The sequence below is a fragment of the Carassius auratus genome, chromosome 5, assembly GCF_003368295.1.
Source record: "Carassius auratus strain Wakin chromosome 5, ASM336829v1, whole genome shotgun sequence".
Lineage (NCBI taxonomy): Eukaryota > Metazoa > Chordata > Actinopteri > Cypriniformes > Cyprinidae > Carassius > Carassius auratus.
Genome location: NC_039247.1, coordinates 16693292 through 16712418, shown reverse-complemented (window position 1 = coordinate 16712418; position 19127 = coordinate 16693292). Strand labels below are relative to the sequence as shown.

Genomic DNA, 19127 nt, shown 5'->3' with positions numbered 1-19127 from the left:
AGCTTTAATTGGTAATCCTCTCTGATTTAGAAGCGTTTCACAAATCAATGTTGCATGGTTGACCTCAAATAAAACACAACAATGACTGCCCACATTTTAAGTGACCTTGGTTATGGAAGTATTTTTTTACATTAATTTTCTCCACAGGCGTTTGCAGTGGGCCACGCACAGGACATTATACAGGAGCTGCTGGCCCATGGGGACAAGTCTGGGTACAAGTAAATAACAAACATTTTTTGTTGTTTATAATTATAAATTACAGGATAAGAAACTTTTAGAAAAAAAATAAAAATAAAAAAAAATATATATATATATATATATATATATATATATATATATATATTTTTTTTTTTTTTTTTTTTTTTTTTTTTTTTTTTTGACAATTGCATTCACAAAGAGCAATTTCTCAAAATATTGTAGTGCTGAGCATTTACCGTATTTATTGGACTATAAGTCGCACCTGAGTATAAGTCGCATCAGTCCAAAAATACATCATGATGAGAAAAAAAAATATATATATAAGTCGCACTGGACTATAAGTTGCATTTATTTATAACAAAGAACCAATAGAAATCCGTCTACAGCCCTCTCGCGGCTGTAGACGGTCATGTTTTATCTTGGTTCATGTCTCTTAGCTCATTTCTCTTGGTTCATGTCAAATGAATTTTAATTATTAAATTGAAATTTCTGTAACATTTATTATTTGTAAGACTGGCTTCAATATTTGATTAATTCACTTTTCCAAACCTAAAATAATTGTAAAAAGTCCAGCTTTTCCTTGGCTGTGAGAAGACTGATGATAAAACTATAGATAATATTATACTAGATTAAACTACAGATATACTAAAACAATAAGCCAGTGATTATATATTTAATAATAAGTATATCTGAATCAATTTTATTATGTCGTTCACAATCCTTTATAAGAGTGGATGGACACTGTTTGCTGTTATTCCTGTTCCTGTTTCCATGGCTTTCTTCGGTTAGCGAAATGCTACACTAATGGGTAGTGTAGTTCTTCACAAGAAATTCTGCAACTAAACCAGTTGTAATCACACTGACTTACCCCATTGTCCTTTGCTTTATTGAGCACTGGTACAATTTAAGACAAAAAACAACAACGGAAAGATGTTTGGAGCAGTCTCACCTCCGGAATCTGTGAGTTTGAGATTGTTGGTCACACCCTCATACGTAAATAAAGCCCTGAAAAAGACAAGAGAAGTACATCAGTATGGTACACTGGAGGAAAACGCAGCAGTGCACACTGTAGAAACTAGTGACAGAGCTAAGTTACAAGATTTGTTGAAAGCTGCTTGTAACATAATATCCTGAACCAGACTATAGCAAGTGCTAAAACCATTTCAAAGTGAGGCAAGTACAGAGTCAATATATCAATGGTGATCCTTGACCGTTCACAGTATGAAACAAATCACGGCTCTCCTTGCATTTCACAGCCAGAAATAATCCACATCACATCCTTGCTTATGTCATCTTAAAGGGGTCATATGATGCGATTTTTTTTCTTTCTCTTTGGAGTGTTACAAGCGTTTGGTGCATGAAGAAGATCTGTAAAGTTGCAAAGACTAAAGTCTCAATTCTTTACCAAAGATAAGACTCTGCCATGCCCCCCTAAAATGGCTCATTCAAACACGCCCCCACATGTCTACGTCTGCCACCCAAATGTTCACGCAAAGAAAGAAGCCGTGGTTTCAGTAACCGCAGTTACTGTTGAAGCAGCCATGTCAGGGAGATAATGTGTGTATCTAGGCGGAAGCAAAAGCACTTTATTTGGCCTTCCAAAAGTAGATGCATTTAGGAATCTTTAAGATTACTTACAACAGAACAGCAACGCATTTTAAGGATGGTCTTTTCATAAACCTACGTAGGAGAGAAGGTAATTCTGACTTTGCTACAATAATCTGGCGCTTCAGAATCAGCTACTGTAAGTTTTGTTATTAGTTTAACTATTTGCTATTTACTGTTGAGTTTTGTGCATCGAGTAATTGTGTGTGTGTGTGTGTGTGTGTGTGAGAGAGAGAGAGAGAGAGAGAGAGAGAGAGGGTCACACAGTGACACTTTTGTACTACAAACGCATTCGAGCTTCGATTATGGAAAGGGGCATTACATTTCTGCCGAGTGCTTGCAGTGTTCGGCCAATCACAATGCACTGGGTCAGTTGGCCAATCAGAGCAGACTGGGGTTGTCAGAAGGAGGGACTTTGTAAAAACAACGCGTTTGAGAGAGGCGGGGCATAGAGGGCCTACAATAATGCAGTAAGTGGGCTTGAGTGTGAGGACCATGTGTACATTCTCCATGTATTTATCCTACATGTTCACACTATTCCAGAATGCTCCAAATACTGGACATGTATGATGCATACCAAGCACTGACCTTAGTAAACCTAGCAGGTCTTCTCTGGAGTAATGCGTATACTAAATGTTCTTACAGAATAGCTGACCTGAGTCATCTCTATCTCTCTGTCTCTCTTCCTGTATTATTGCCAGTAGTTTCCTGATTTTTCAGCAAAAGTTCCTCATATTTGCTTCAATTTGAGTTTGAAGCCCGCTGTCGTTGCCTATGATTGTTTTTTTGTTTTTTTTACATTGTTAGTGAAACTCTAAATCTGACAGGCTCAAGTCAGGGCTTTTTACCCGAGGATCCTGGGGCTACTAGCTCTAATAGCAAGTGTATTCATAGAGTATGAATACAAAGAACAGCATATGAACCCAGGTCACAGCTTTCTGTGGTTATGCATCATACACTGGGACTATTACTTGGAACTGAGGCTAAGAAAAATGAATGGATTTTGTATCAGGGCCACCCGGCCACACCAAAGCAAACAGTGAAATGCAGGTGGGGCACTTGGTTTGTGAGATTAATAAGACTTGAGATTCAGTGCAATGCTGCATTTGTTGGATTGGTCCATTGCCAGTTTCCCTGCTTAGGGAATTGGGATCACAGTTTGTAAAGCTTTTTGGAAAAGTTCCCTTCTGTGGCAGTTATTTTGGTGCAACACTTTTGGTGAGCCTTCTTGTTTTAAATGGCAGCTGAGAAATTGGCACTCAAAGACACATCCATAGGGTTTTCAAATGCCATTCCTAACACAAGAAATAAATGTAGGCATATTCTTTGAGTAAAATATCAGTTCCGGGACAGGATTCACAAAAACATTGTGAAGATAAAAGTTTAGAAATATTTTAAGAAAAATTCTAAGTTCAATTGAAATGTTATTAAATTCAGTTCTGAAAACTTTCTTAAGAAGTTCTCAAATATTTTTCTTAGGAATGTTTTTTTTTTTCTTCTGAAGAGGTTAACAGGCTTTGGTGTTCTAGACTGACTGACCAGCTGAATGAAAAACACTTCAATTACCGTAATAATCATAATAAGCATGCACACTATTTTCATTGATGGGAGTTCAGCACACATTGGCACGTTTTTTAATTTGCCGTGTATTTTGAATCGTTTTTTAATTCGCTGTGTATTTTGAATCGTTACTTTTAAAGAGCCCGACTCTGTTGCATTCATTACATTCATCATTGCTTACTTACAACAATTAACTAGAAACAACCCAACAAATTTCTATCAATGTGAGAAAGTAGTCCCAAGAATATACATTTTCAGTATTACAAAACTAAAACGCCCCAGTTTACTGCTGTGTATCAGGTGCAAATAAAGATAAATCTATCAGTTGGCTTACTGTTGAACTTGCTGTGGCAGGTACACCACAGCTGCCATTATTAACCGGTTAATCTCTGGGAAAACTCTTGGTCTGTTTCAAGAGTTAGTCAATGTAAAATGTCAAGTAAATCCTATAATAATATGTAATAACAGCCTGGCTCATGGATCAAACTTGCCCAGTAAGAGCTGGGCACTTTTAATCATTTCCAATGCATCTCTCACTTCCATAATATATTTATTAAGTGAGGGCCTGAAGTTCATTTCTAAAAACTCCTCCCTTAGATGACACATATGGGGGACTATTTATTAACCTCAGGAGGGCTATAAATAATATGATTTAATATAAACAGTAAATACTATAAATATATAATTAATTGCTTATATGTTCAAAGTTTTAATGTTTTGATACTAATTTCAGGACAGATTCAATGTGCAATAATATGTTGTTGGACATTTTTAAAAGTAGCTATTAGTATAAATATTTACCATTTAAATTTAAACCAATGACAGTAGCCAACAAGTATTTCTCAAGTAAATATTTAATTTTAAAATTCAAAGTAAAGTTTGAAAAAAAAATGAATGTTTACAAGTACACCATTATTCAAGTTAATAATAAATAACAATTGTTGGTATAGTCTTCATTGCATGATAATTAATATATTCAGTAAACTGATTCTAAATTACAATAAGATATAACTACGTATTACAAGATGTTTGTATATCAAAAAAATGTTTCTCAATAGATAGGAATTGATGAGAATTGTCAACAGAAGTTAAGCAAATATGCAAAATTGTGCTTCTTTAAAAATACAAAAAGTAGTGCATATTCACATTAAACTCATCACGAATCCAACGTGCAGACTACAGTTGTGCAAAACAACAATCCTTTTCCAAAATTCAGTCTAAATGAAAATTGTATCTAGCTATGTGTAGTTCATGTATAGTTCAACACCTTATAGAGAGAATTCCTTCACTCTGTCCCCTGGAATTGACACTGAATGAGGATAACCTACACCAGCTTGTCGTCATCACGTCTCTATTGTCTCCAAAGCTTCTGATCTCTGGAAGCCTCTGGGCTTTTGACTCACAGCTCAGACACAAGCAACAATAACAGCCCGTTTCCCCTCATCAGAGTCTGTGTGCAGCCAAACCAACATACCAGTCTGCAATTAGCAAGTTGTGACATCATCGTTCCAGATCCTTCCACCAGTATGGGAATAAAAAGGACTACAGAGTGAGAGTAACAGGCGATCAGAGATGTGCTAATACCAGCTGTCTGTTAAGGTAACTTGACACAAGCGTATCGTGAAGGGGAGCTTGTTAACACAGATAGTAATAAGAGCTTTTTTTTTCTTAAATCTTCTGCCATGTGCTGGAGTTGACAGACATTTTTTGTCCTGTGTAGGTGTGGCCTTGCCAAACAGTTTAACAAGAAATGAGGTTTGTAATAATAAATCATGTTCTGCAATGAATAAATTCCAATTAAGTAAGAACAATTAGTAAACTCAAAATGACAGCTAGTACTTAGATCAAACAACACTACAAAATTATGCTTCCGTGCATTAAAGCAAACAAATATGCATTTCATTTAGCAGCATGCATGAGCCTATTGTATATTTGGTCACTTTAAAAGCATGTTGTCTTGTGGCCAATTGGTTCATCTAATGGTCAAATCAAATCATGCTGCAATCAATGAAGCAATAAACATGAAGCTCCAGTGAAATGCCGTGGTATATAAGTGTATTTATCTATACAGTAAAGACCACACACATTCCCATTGACATAGTAAATGAGCACAAACAGTCAGCACTTTACTCACTGTCTTTCAGGCATGCACTGCATCTCCATGGCATCTATGACGTACCCTGGTGAGCTAGAGCACACATGCAGCTAGTTGCTTTGCATGAACTGAAAGGAGGACTTTTGTTCTCTGCATTTACACTGTCTTTCACTTTTCACATGAATTGGTCTCAAAAATCCCACGTCCTTGCATGAAATTGTAATCATTTGTTGACAATGGGGAGAATTCACAAAAAAAAAATGTGTACTTTTGTAAACTTTTTCTCCACTTTTGTATGTGCAAATGCAGCATGAAACAGAAGTTGCAATCATCATTTCTTCCCTCTTGTGATGTAAATCTAAGTGAACAGCTTAGCTAAGTGAGAGACTTGATTTTGTTAATTGAGATGTCATTTGAGTGAAAGGTTGTAAGGGCAAATGAACTACAATTTTTTTTTTTACACATAAATAATTTATAATAAACAATGCAATATTCTATAAAATTTATAGAATTTCAATTTAATGTCCATTTTGATTTTTGGTGACTTTAATAAACAAGTCGTGGATTCAATTCCAAGGAAAGTCGTGTTGAATAAAGTGTCATCCAAATGCATTAAATGTGGTTGACAAATTACATATTTTCTTGATTTATTCCACACCTAGTAACCTGGTAATCCATATTTGAATGCACCTCAACTGAGGATGTTACACAACACAGTACAGTGTGGTTTTATATAATATGAATGCCCAACCACAACTCCAAAAAACCCAAAATCCTGTAGAACTAGACTGAGTAGGTCTGGACTTCATTTAAAGAGCTTGTCAGTACAACACTAAAAACAAAGCTGAGAAATCCAGAGGGACCAACATGCAAATGAAAGCAAGAACTGACTGCAAGAACAATGTGTCAATGATAGTGTGGCCTGACTGAATACTAAACTAAGTCAGATAAATAATTTAAAAAAAACACTTCACAATGTACCTTTATATATTTTTTGAAATGAAATCTAATGCTGCACTAGACATTTCCTGGAGAGTGGAGAGAGGTGTTGTCTGGAAGTCGTCTGGACTGTCCTCACCTCACACATAGACACTTCCTGTGTCAAGAGTCTGATGAGAAAAACACAAGCAGTCCTTGTTCTGCAGTCCAGCCAGCTATGAGCTCAAGAACAGAGAATGAGGAATAGAGGGAAAAAAGACAGAAATACAGGCCATAAACAAATCAGCATGCATGGACAAGGTTTGCACAGGCAGCACAAAGGAGAAAGGAAAGAAGAAACATTGGAAGGATGTTTTAAGATGGAGTGATTTACGTGGGTGTTTGTATAGCAATTTAAACAATAAAAAATACTTAAAAATAAATCTAAATGTACACTACAGTTCAAAATTAGTCATTGAGATTTAAAAAAAAAGAAACTAAAACTTTTATTGAGCAAGGATGCATTAAATTGGTAAAAGTGGAAGTAAAACATTAATACTTGTTACTTGTTGCATAGAGAGCCTATGGAATCACCAATAATCGAAAAAATATACTTTGAAACATACTGATCAACTAACGTTAAATATAAAAATACTGTATTTAAAACAGCTAGTTCATATTGCGCGTCCTGTGACAAATCTGCCGCATCTGCGAACGGAAGTTATCAGTCTAAATGTTCTGCAAAATCAGTCAAATATAAAGTATTCATAACAGGTAAGTTCATTTATTTGGAGTAAAGTTGAATTGGACTGATGCATCAGTCATACAGCGCTCAGGACCACGTGCCCCATGACGAGCCTGAGGCACCACTACAGAAACAAGAATGAGATACATTCTAACATTACTGTGGCATTAAACTCAGTTAGTGAGGGCTCGTTTAAAATATTGCACATATATAGGCCGTTCAGATTACTTGTTAAAGTGCAATGAAATACCTTATATCTGCAGACGAAGTACATCTGTTTGTGGATGGAGACTCATTCACTGGCTACAGGCTCTAATTCTCATTTGCGCGCAAATGTGTGTGTGTGTGTGTGTGTGTGTGTGTGTGTGTGTGTGTGTGTGTGTGTATGTGTGAAATGTGGTGCTGAAGGGAAATAGCTGGGCATTTTGATAGCCGAATTATACCAGGCCGCCCAATAAAAATAATAATAATTATTATCATTATTTAATACATTAATAGGAGAATGAGCATAATATTGTGTTGACTATCGACAGAGACATCTGCTTTCGTCTATATCTCTGACTATCGTCGATACACGATACTATCGTCTATCACTTCACGCTTTACATGTTACCCTTGGGAGATATCATCTGGAAGCACAGTGTTAGCTTTCACTGTTATGCTGATGATACTCAGCTCTATATTTCTTCGGAGCCTGGCGAAACATACCAATTTGAAAAACTAACAGAATGCATAGTCGATATAAAAAACTGGATGATTCTGAAGAAAAAATAAATAAAACAGAGGTGTTAAGTATAGGATGTAAAAACTCCATGTAACTGCATGTAATAACTTAGAACACTGTCTATGACTTGATGGCTACTCTGTCAATTCTTTGTCATCAGTTGGGAACCCAGGTGTGCTATTTGATAGCAATATGTCCTTTGAAAGCCAAATTTCTAGCATTTGTAAAACTGCATCTCAAAAATATATCTAAATTATGACCTAGGTTCTCAATGTCAAATGCAGAAATGTTAATCCATGCATTTAGGACCTCAAGGTTAGATTTTTTTTAATGCTTTATTGGGTGGTTGTTCTGGACACTTAATAAACAAACTCCAGCAATTGCAAAATGCTGAGTTCTTACTAGAACCAGGAAGTATGACCAAAGTTAGCCATTTTCTGTCAACACTGTACTGGCTCCCTATTAAACATTGTATAGATTTAAAAATCTTGCATATTACTTATAAAGCCCTGAATTGTTAAGCAGCTCAGTATTTTAACAAGCTCTTGTTACATTATTGTCTTCCACATCCGCTGCGTTCTCAAAACTCTGGCAATTTAATAATACCTAGAATATCAAAATCAACTGCGGGCGGCAGATCCTTTTCCTATTTAGCGCCTAAACTCTGGAATAACCTACCTAACATTGTTCAGGAGGCAGACACACTCTTGCAGTTTAAATGTAGATCAAAGACCCATCTCTATAACCTGGCCTACACATAACACACTAATACGTTTCTAATATCAAAATTATTTTTAGGCTGCATTATTTAAGTAAACCGGAACCGGGAACACTTCCCATAACACCCAATGTACTTGTTACATCGTCAGAAGAATGGCATCTACGCTAATATTAGTCTGTTTCTTTCTTATTCCGAGGTCACATAGCCACTAGATCCAGTCTGTATCCAGATCAGAGGGTCACTGCAGTCGCCCGGATCCAGTACGTATCCAGACCAGATGGTGGATCAGCACCTAGAAAGGACCTCTACAGCCCTGAAAGACAGCGGAGACCAGGACAACTAGAGCCCCAGATACAGATCCCCTGTAAAGACCTTGTCTCAGATGACCACCGGGACAAGACCACAGGAAACAGATGATTCTTCTGCACAATCTGACTTCGCTGCAGCCTGGAATTGAACTACTGGTTTCATCTGGTCAGAGGAGAACTAGCCCCTCAACTGAGCCCTGGTTTCTCCCAATGTTTTTTCTCCATTCTGTCACCGATGGAGTTTTGGTTCCTTGCCGCTGTAGCCTCTAGCTTGCTTAGTTTGGGACACTTCATTGACTTGATTGCAAATGATTGCACAGATACTACTTATACTGAACTGAGATTATGACATCACTGAATTCAGTGATGAGATGCTTTTAACTGTCATTTTGCATTATTGACACACTGTTTTCCTAATTAATGTTGCTCAGTTGCTTTGGCACAATCTGTTTTGTTTAAAGCGCTATATAAATAAAGGTGACTTGACCTGACTAATATCCAAGTGTTAAGCTAAATGTTGTCTCTAACATCCTGACTACATCTTTTCTCTGAAAGCCATGTTGATAAACTTCAAATAAACTCCCATGCCAAATCCACTTGGATGTCCACCTTGCCTAAGATGGCCACATTCCATCTGTAGTGCGTAAAGCTGGAAAACAGCTGTGGAGAAGAACATTCAGCAAAATCAATGGCTCAAGAGAGAAAAGAGGCCAAGGGAGATTTACCTACGTGGTTGTGAAATAAGCTGGCATTTTCTCCAAAAAACGATTTGAGTCTAAAGTCTAAAGTGTCGAGTCTAAAGTGTGGCATATTTTACTGTTCCAGAAAACCCTTTAGACCCCTTAGTCTGAACTTACTAAATGACTAATAGCTCCTTGCCAGTGCTGCTACAGTGTCTACAAACCTGTCATTTTGGTACTATTTGGCTCACTAATATTCCTTGGCCTGTTTAAAAACAATCATAAATTCAAAGCAGACACCTAAAACCAATGGGTCCAAATGTCACTACACTAAAATCACTTGTAGAAATGGCAGTTGGCATTATTTACATATGTAAAAAACTTTCTTTGCTCATTATGAACTGACAGAACCAAGTTCTTTCATAGTCAGTGTGTCCTAAATAGTGAAATTTAAGCCTCACTCATAAAAGCAATATGAAGTAAAAGGTTTGCCCAAGCTTGCAGTAAGCTGGCCTGAGGCATTTAGTGTGCAACAACGATATGTGAATTTGCTTGTGTGCTGAACCACAGATTACAGTTAAATATATGCGAAGTTGATGTTTTGTGCTGAACATGACATGCAAAACAATAATACCAAGTAGGAAAAAATGGGAACAATAGGGGGAAAAAAGCACTGCTTTTAAGAAAATAGTTAGGGACCATTACTGCCATTGAAGGATCAGACAGAGGCCTGGAAAACCTATCCCAGTATGGACAGTGGACACTCTAACAATCTTTGCAGAAAGTACAAAACAACTTAAGCACACTGCCATCTGGCACAGTAACCTTGTCAAACTGAATGCAGTGTGCCAAGCGCTATTCATTTGGGTGTATGCTGGCCTGGAACAGGAACAGGCACAGGCGAATAGCTCAACACAATAAAACGAGTTCAATAGCCAAGAGGCCTGAAATGTAGACTGAAACTCAGAGACATGAGTCTAATGAAGATGTATAATAAAAATAATAATAATATTAAATACACTTTACTGCTTGTATGGCGTAATCTAAGCTTTATAAGGCATCTATAGCCCCTTTCACACAGAGATTACAGATAATACATGGGTAATGTGTCCCGGCGATTGTTCCCGGATTGTTAGATTTTGGTTCGTTATGTGAGAGTATAACTAGACCCCTGGGTGCCAATTTTGTGCCACTGGCAACTCTTTGAAGAGTAGAAGAGGAAAGAATGCATCCGGATTTCCTGAGACTGTGGAACACAAAAGGATGGAGCTGAAGAGCGTACAATAAATAGGGAAGGATGGGGTGGGGAATGAAAAGGAGTATGGGGGACTGAATTTAAGAGGATGGGGGATGGGAAAAGAAAACAGACTGAGGAGGTTGGCATTCAAATGTTATATATGCTTGCAAAATGAAATGGCATGCAAGTATGAGAGTGAATAAGTGATACAGAGATGGAGAGAGGGAGAAAGATTTGTATATCAAGGATGATAAGTCAAAGTGCAGAATCAGATGACAGTTATACAGTATGTCACATTGGAAGGTACACGGGCATGAAAGAAACTCTGGGATCAGAACTGGGAGTTTCTGTTCTGCCAAACAGCTCAACAAATATGACAGTCTTTGAGAGAGAGAAAGAAAGAGCAAAAAAAAAAAAAAAAATTATTAGGTTTATAATATGTAATATAATAAATTCTAAATTTAATTTAAATAATAAAAAATTATTAAAAAATAAATAAAAAATAATTTATTTATTCTGAATGAATTCATATAATTTAATATATTGCCATTTACAGAGAAAAGAAAAAACAGGCAAAAGGCACTGGCAAAAATCTGTGTTTATCGGGATTACTTAAACAATGAATGACCTTCACCAGAAATAGAAGAGTGTTTAAGGCGTTTACATGACCTCACATGCTGACTGGCAAAGAATACTCAGTGTAAGATTGTGCATGCAAATGTGTTACTCTAATATTATGGCCAATGCGTAATATTAGTTTTCAACAACCTGTGAGGTGGAAAGCAACAATCAACCATTGGTCCAAAGATTTTACACACTAGTCGTTGCGGTCAGGCTTTTAGCCATGGAAAATCTAATTGTTCTGCAATTAAGACAAAACTGTAACTAACAAACAAAACTGGTCAGCAAAAACTTGCAATATTCACACTTGTGAGTCAACAGGTGTGTCAAGGTTTGTGCTTCCAACTAGCATGATGAAGCCTGAACAAACACAGAAACAGGAACAATACGTCTAGTGTTTCAGCATTGATTAAAGCTTCATTTACTCAAGTAACTATAGTGTGTAACATGAACCCAACTGCGTAACCCCAGTCTACAAACGGGAACTGTAGTAGCCTTTTATAGGTAACCTTATATGTTGTGATATAAATAGCTATCCACTTGAAGACAAGCTAGGTAACCCTGACTCATACATCCAGCCTCTTTAAGTGAGACAGGAAGGTTTGCATGCTATTCTTCTCTTAAATAGGTTCTATTATTTCTATACAACTTTATCTGTGCAGGAAGTCCATTTGAGATGACAGATCTTTTCAACAAGGCATCATGGCCAAAAAGGTTACTACGCCTCTTATCAGAATCAACTGACTTCCTATTGACTATTCCTATCCTACTGACTTCCTATTTTCCATCAACAATGCTGTTATTACCCTTTAAAGGAAATCTACTGCTGACCTCCAAAATCTTAAACTCTTAAACTCTGTAAACTTTCCAAGCTTGTTTTATTTATTGTGGGGCAGCTGTGATCCTAATTTATTAGTCACAATTGGATGGGGGATGGCCATAATCATTTATTTAATGACAACTGAGTTTGAGCTGAAAAAAACAACAACAACTATCATTATATATAATGTTTAATTATTTCAAATGGTTTTCTTAGACAATTACACTGGAACCCTTTCTATCCGCCCATTCTGTCTTTCTCTCGTTCTCAGATGAGGACTTTGGGCTCAAGGCCACCAGCTCTAGCAAAACATCTTGAACATCAAGCATTACAAACATTTACATTTGTGCATTTGGCAGATGCTTTGATTACATTGCCTTCCCGGTATACTGTTTATCTGTCCATGCATTCTCTGCATGACCTTGCATGTTTTAAATATCAATGTATCACAAATGTGTAGCTTTCTTCAACACTTCTCTGATAAATGTGTGACCTTTGGTTGTAAAATCACTAACCGGACAGGGTAAGTTTAGCCACTGGCCAAAACACTCCTTTGGGACAACACTGGCATTTCCTGTGTCATCTGTCCCACAAAGCTACTGGAACACAGACACTTGCTCATTTACACACAGTCTAGTATCCCTCACACAATCAACAATGAATAAACAATAAAATTACTACCGTATCTTTATAAGTGAATCACATATGTGAAGTTTAAACAACTTTACATTCAAAATTACATTCAAGTTACATTCTGTGACACAAAAACAGTAGAATTTGTAAAATAATAGTGGGTTTGCTCCTCCACCATGATGCTCGCTGTGAGACATGCTGCAAGACCTCTCAGCCAATCAGATGTGACAACCAGAAGTAACTGTTGTATAACTGTGAGATAATATAAATATTCAAGGCAGCATTTAATTCCTAATCGTCCAAAATACCATTCAAAATTTTTTTTTGTGTTTTTTAAATAAGTCTCTTATGCTAACCAATTTAAAATACAGTAAAAAGAGTAATTTAGTTAATATTATTACAATTTAAAATAACCGTTTTCTATCCTGTGATGACTCCAGTCTTCATTGTCACGTGACCCTTCAGAATTCATTCAGATATGCTGATTTGGTGGTCAAGAAACATTTATTATTATTATCAATGCTGAAAGCAGTTGTGCTTCTTAACGTCTTTGTGAAAAGCATATTAGGTTTTTTTCAGGATTCTTTAATGAATAGATAGTAGATGATAATAAATAGAACAGCATTTATTTGAAATTCATCTGCAGCATCATAAAAGTCTTCACTGTCACTTTTGATGAATTTATTACTTGTAATAATGACTTGTAAATAAGTTAATAATTACTTGTAAAAAAAGTTGGTCAACCACTTTTTAAAGGATCTTCCTTTCTTTTAGTAGAACAATGTCTCTTTCTGTAGAAATGTATCAGTAAAAATGATCAAGTTTTCTGTTTTCTCAACCTACTACTGTACGCTTCTTTGAGTTGTCTCATACCTTTCCCACCATTACTTTTCCAGTTTCCCTGATTCATTAGTTACTCATGTCACAGAAGAACTACACCCACATTAAAAAAAAGGAAAAGTACGAAAGACACAAAAGCAGCATCAAATCTTAATATTAACATCAGTAAAAACTGTGAGGGATAAAATTTGACTTGCATGAGATTTTCAGTGCAACTCTAATGATGTCACAATACTATATTATCAGGACCATAATGCCCTTCTTCCCCAATAGATATGGAAAAAAAAAGATTTAATTGCAGGCAGTTCACAGTTCAGTTGGCACCCATACAATAAATGAGACCTGGGTTTATTTACTTACTGTATGCAGCAGCTGTTGAAACCATTTAAAAATGAAATACAAATTCTGTGTTTGATGTTAGAATAGCGTTTCATAGTCTCATTATTTAAGCTAACAGACAAATGCCAACCACAAAGGCTTGAATTAAAATACCAGCTTTCTTGGAATTGTAACTACTGTGAAGTCCTGCAATGGAGAGGTGCCAATTCTAGGATACCCAGTCACCGGTGTCTCGGCTCAAAAAACACCACTTTGTGGTCTACAACAGACAATGTTGTAATGTTTGAAGATTAAGCTCTGTCTTTTTTATTTCACCTTTAGCATGATCTCAAATAATACAAACCCAATTCCAAAAAAGTTGGGAAACTGTACAAAATGTGAGTAAAAAAAGGAATGGAATAATTTACAAATCTCTTAAACTTATATTTTATAGATAACATATCAAATGTTGAAAGTGAGACATTCTTAAATGTCATGCCAAATATTGGCTCATTTTGGTTTTCATGAGAACTATACATTCCAAAAAAGTTGGGGCATGTACTATAGCAATAAGAGGCCGGAAAAGTTAAATTTACATATAAGTAATAGCTGGAGGACCAATTTGCAACTTATTGGGTCAATTGGCAACATGATTGGGTATAAAAAGAGCCTCCCAGAGTGGCAGTGTCTCTCAGAAGTCAAGATGGGCAGAGGATCACCAATTCCCCCAATGCTGCGGTGAAAAATAGTGGAGCAATATCAGAAAGGAGTTTCTCAGAGAAAAATTGCAAAGAGTTTGAAGTTATCATCATCTACAGTGGATAATATCCTCCAAAGATTCAGAGAATCTGGAACAATCTCTGTGTGTAAGGATCAAGGAAGGAAAACCATACTGGATTCCTGTGATCTTCGGGCCCATTAGACGGCTCTGCATCACATACAGGAATGCTACTGTAATGGAAATCACAACATGGGCTCAGGAATACTTCTAGAAAACATTGTTGGTGAACACAATACACCGTGCAATTCGCCGTTGCCGGCTAAAACTCTATGGGTCAAAAAAGAAGTCATATCTAAACATGATCCAGAAGCATAGGCATTTTCTCTGGGCCAAGGCTCATTTAAAATGGACTGTGGCAAAGTAGAAAACTGTTCTGAGGTCAGACGAATCAAGATTTGAAGTACTTTTTGGAAAACTGTGATGCCATGTCATCCGGACTAAAGAGGACAAAGACAACCCAGTTTGTTATCAGTGCTCAGTTCAGAAGCCTTCATCTCTGACGGTATGGGGTTGAATGAGTGTGTGTGGCATGGACAGCTTACACATCTGGAAAGGCACTAACAATGCTGAAAGAAATATCCAAGTTCTAGAACAACATTTGCTCCCATCCAGACGTCGTCTCTTTCAGGGAAGACCTTGCATTTTCCAACATGCCAGACCCCATACTGCATCAACTACAACATCACGGCTGCGTAGAAGAAGGATCCGGGTACTGAAATGGCCAGCCTTCAGTCCAGATCTTTCACCCATAGAAAACATTTGGTGCGTCATAGAGGAAGATGCGACAAAGAAGACCTAAAACAGTTGAGCAACTAGAAGCCTGTATTAGACAAGAATGAGACAACATTACTATTCCTAAACTTAAGCAACTTGTCTCCTCAGTCCCCAGACATTTGCAGACTGTTATAAAAAGAAGAGGGGATGCCACACAGTGGTGAACATTGCCTTGTCCCAACTTTTTTGAGATGTGTTGATGCCATGAAATTAAAATCAACTTATTTTTCCCTTAAAATGATACATTTTCTCAGTTTAAACATTTGATATTTCACCTGTGTTGTATTCTGAATAAAATACTGGATTTTGAAACTTCCACATCATTGCATTCTGTTTTTATTCACAATTTGTACAGTGTCCCAACTTTTTTGGAATCGGGTTTGTACACTAAGACTGGCAAAACCTCATGCTCTCTCAGGTTATGCAAGGTTGACGGATGAGATAACATCATCTTACGCTGGATCTATGGCCATTCTCATTACTTTGTGAGGGTCTTAGATATGCAGGCTGTTTGTTGATTTATTCTTCCCTGTGCAAGTTTCAAATCTGAGGTGATTAAAGGCCTCAGCAGAGCCAAACTTGTGTTGTGTAAACCCAAAACACCACAAACTTTCCCATTTTCACCTCGTATTATGCCACCAGCAAAAGAGGAATGTTTATCCTTTATCAATGTCTTAATTTTTTCAACACAAAGAGAAAAATCAATATAATTTATTAGACTCGAATAAAGCCACAATGAAAGGCACAAATGTGTCCCAACTGGTATTGGGTACTTGTTGCAAATGGACTCCTTTTTTGAGCTAGTCAAAGTCAGAACTTCAAAGTGGTTAAGAGGAAACCTGCAACAGCGTGAGGTCCACTTACAATAGGTTGAGCATAGATTTTCACAGACTTAGTTGTTAAATGCACACATGGTAGTTTGAGCTGCAAACAACAGGTATTAGGTACAGTATTATCCTTAGGTTTGAGGCTATTGTGAGTCATTAGGGGGCATGATAAAGACCTCCTTGTAAACATACACCTCAGACTGCACCATATCATCCACCCCCTTGGAGTGGATATAATTTGGGACACAAACTGAAAGCCGCATTGAAGAATGTAAATATTTCAGTGTTTCCATAATAGAACATCAGCATCAACTGTTTTAAAGACTGATAATGATCAAATAAAATGTTTCTTGAGCACCAAATCATCATATTATAGAATGTTTTCTGAAGGATCATGTGACACTGAAGTCTGTAAAAATGAAATGACTGATGAAAATTCAACTTTGCAAGTAGAAAATATATGTTTTAAATAAATAAAATGATTTTAAATTGAAATAATATGTCAAAATATTACTGTTTTACTGTAATAAATGCAAATAAATGCATTTTTGGCGAGCGATGATATTTCTTTCAAAAACATTTTTTAAAACTTCTGAACCGTAATGTTTGACAGGTATACTGTCTGATTTTTTTTTTTTACCTTCTCTATTGGATTAGGATAGGGATGAAAAGCGAGAACATCATAAATATTTGAAATGATATAGTGCCCTCAGACAAGCCCAGAACCTTATCTCTTCAGCCAAAGCAAATGCATTTAACATGATGTAGGAAAAATAAATGGAAAAATCTTTCAACTAGACAAGATTGGCCAAAACTACATGAAAGCACAATGAAAAGAGGCATTTGTGCCATGTTCATTTGCCAAAATTTTTGCCAAGCACAGAACTCACAGTTGAGGATGGAAAGGCTTGCACATGATTCTATTATTGATCTTTTAAGTTCAAGAAAGTAAAAAAAAAAAAAAAAAAAAAAATCTCAACTGGAAGTCATTTCAGAGTCATTGAAAGGAAACAGATATCTGGAGAATTGTGAGAGTACACAGATATCCAACTGCAACAAATGCTAATTTTACTGGAAAAGCCTCACAACTCCGCCAACGACCACAAGCCATCTGTGTGGGACTACAACCCAACATACTGTAACAAACAGCATTGTTTGAGGCTTTTGACCTATCCTTGCAGCACAGAGGAACTCCATTAGCATTTCCCCATTTCCCAACAGTAGAGAAACCACCTACACAAGGGCCAGGCATTTCCCAAGAAACAATACATCTTGTCTCCTTGTGTGTGTGTGTGTGTGTGTGTGTGTGTGTGCATGTATGTATGTATGTATATGACAAATAATTAATCCAATTAATCGATCCCACATTTGGATGAAAATGACCTTCAAAATATATCTTAAAGCCATTATTACAGCCAATGTTAATTTAACGATACGCTATACATGAAACTTAAACTGCCAGTAGGTGTCAGTAAATGTCTTAATGAATAAGTCATTAATTTATTCATTCATTCATTCATTCCATTAGTTCAAATAGCAGTGAGTTGTCCTGCATTTTGTCCTTCTCTAATCAAGAAGGTGTGTTTCTGTTCTTGGGTATTACCCCTAAAGTAACAAAAAAAAATTATTAAATGCTTTTTGATTTTATTTGGAAAAACAAGCACTATTATTTGAGAAGTCTTATGTATGTCAAAAGATCATGGTGGTTTAGAGGTACTGAATTATGATGCTTTAAACAATGTCTTTAAAAACTGGCTTATTTTTACTAAAGTCTAATTATTTAATTGAAAAAAATCCCGGTTAAGCTTGCAAGATTTCATAAACAAGCTCTCATGGCATGGATACTAGCTCATAAGCATAATTTCTTACCTACGAGATACTAAATCTGGAACAACAATGACAATTTATACAAAATTGTATAATTTTTTTTTTGCACAGTGGTTTAAAAATGACATTAGTTAGTCAGCTTATTAAACAATGATGGTGTTTTTATTCAAATGTATAGAATTTTTTTACAGATTTAAAATACCAGCTAAACCTAAGTTCCCAAAAAAGCATTCAAATGATTTAAATCTTGCAGATTGTTTTATTATTATTATTATTATTATTACTGGTCTTATGAAGTATTCTAATTTGTTGAGATAGTGAATTGGGTGGGGTTTTGTTAAATGTGAGCCAAAATCATCACAATTAAAAGAACCTAGGACTTAAACTACTTCAGTCTGTGTGCATTGAACTTTTTTAATACAAAAGTTTCTCAATTTGAGTTGAATTTCTGAAATAAATGAACTTTTCCACAACATTCTAATTTACTGAGATGCACCTGTATATAAGAAATATACTTAATAACATTGTTAATCCTGCTCAGTTTTTCTGGTCTTCTTTGTTTGGTGAATTGAATTGGCATAAAGCATGGCAAACAGTGGATAACTTAGACATTAATAACCAAGAAAAAGAAGTCTCTTTTAAAATAATGCATAGAATTTACCCAGCAAAACGTGCTTGAATGTTTTGAGCTAGATGTTGGGTAGATTCCACAAACCAAAACAAACACCGACATTCTGGGGCCGGAACGCACATTTTCAAAGGAGAATAACTGACTGTAGCATTGTTTTTCAGATAAACAAGCATGTTAACTTAGCATGTTTCTTAAATATCTGCAAAGATATTATGGTATTTTTATGCTTTAGTTAATTCAAAATCGCACATACAGTACCTTTAA

At 36.2% G+C, this 19127-nt stretch overlaps 1 pseudogene; it reads right to left on the bottom strand.

The window, feature by feature from the left end:
- Nucleotides 1-19127, bottom strand: part of LOC113078698 (drebrin-like protein A) — a 38198-nt pseudogene that overhangs the window by 13466 nt on the left and 5605 nt on the right.